The sequence below is a fragment of the Frankliniella occidentalis genome, unplaced genomic scaffold, assembly GCF_000697945.3.
Source record: "Frankliniella occidentalis isolate FOCC.00 unplaced genomic scaffold, Focc_3.1 Scaffold52, whole genome shotgun sequence".
In the NCBI taxonomy this organism is placed as follows: Eukaryota; Metazoa; Arthropoda; class Insecta; order Thysanoptera; family Thripidae; genus Frankliniella; species Frankliniella occidentalis.
Window position 1 is genome coordinate 1,000,824 of NW_026267182.1, and position 1,312 is coordinate 1,002,135.

A 1,312-nucleotide genomic window follows, 5' to 3' on the forward strand; every position below is an offset into this window, starting at 1 on the left:
GGGGGCAGGCAGCCGCGCCGTAGCTTGCCGTGGTGGTGCGCGGGGCAGAGGGGATGGAGGGGGAGAGGCAGGACCGGGAGAAGAGCGCCTGCCTGCCTCTCCGCCCCTCTGCCGCCTGCCGCCTGCCCGCGGGCGGCACTGCTGCGGCTGATCAGGCGGTGCCATCCGAAGTACCGTAAACGTGTTGGCCCTTCGGCCGATTAACTCGCCGAGTGATTCTCGGATGAATGGATTCCAATCGTTTATTCAATAACGCTGATAATTAGCCGACAGATTTTCTCTCCGGACCAGACCCAGATTTCCGCCATCGGCCCCGGCGGCGGCGCGCAGTATATATCTATATTCGTTTTTGCTAGGGAGGGATCAAATCACATCGGCCCGTTCACTGTAAGACCTCACCCCTCCCCCCTTCCCCCCGGGCCCCTTGCTGCCCAGGACCTTGTCCCTTCTGGGGTTCCGCTAAGCCCTCTGCTGCCGGCGCTCTGCTCCGCTCCGTGCCGTGACCCCACAGCAAGGCCCCTCCGCTCCGGCCCGGCCATGCCCCTACGGCTCCCCTTTGGCGCTCCTTCGGCTCCTTTTCGGGCGCCCTTCGGGGGCCTCGGGGGCCGTTCGGGTCCTTCGGGAGGCAGCTCGGGCCCGGCGGATGGATATGATGCCGCCCACATGGATGAACGAACGCACGCTCCTTTCATATATATGCACCCATTTACTGCAAAATAATAAATTTTACTGCCGCCGAGACGGCGGCGGGTGTAGAGCTGGGGGAGAATGAAGAAAGAACAGCGGGAGTAGGGGGAAAGGGTGGAGGAAAGTGCGAAAACTAAGGAGAAGTTGAAACGGAAAGAGGGGGAGGGTAAGGGGAGACAAGGAAACGACTGTAAAATGCGGAGGCGGGGAAATAAAATGCGGAGGAAAGAAAATAATAAAATGGGAGTAGGGAGTTGAAAGAGCATATAATGACAAAGAAAAAGGAGAGGAAAAGATTCCAGATCTAAGCAGGACAAGAAGGCATGGCAGGAGGCCGGCAGGAGCCATGGCAACTCCCTATCCAGTCACGTTCGCCACTTGGCTCGGCCTGTGCTATGGCTGCGCTGTGCGACCCGACCGAGCCCGACAGAGAGAAAGAGGGAGAGGAGAGCGGGAAGGAAAGAGAAAAGGGATGAGGAGAAAATGAGGGACAGGAAAAGAGAAGCATAACGAAGGAGGCAGGGTTTGGTGGGGCACGGTGCGATGCACCTTTGTATACATTTTATGTGGTTGTTCGAGAGTTTGTTACGCGGCTTACCGCCGCCACATTATTCTTGATCCATTA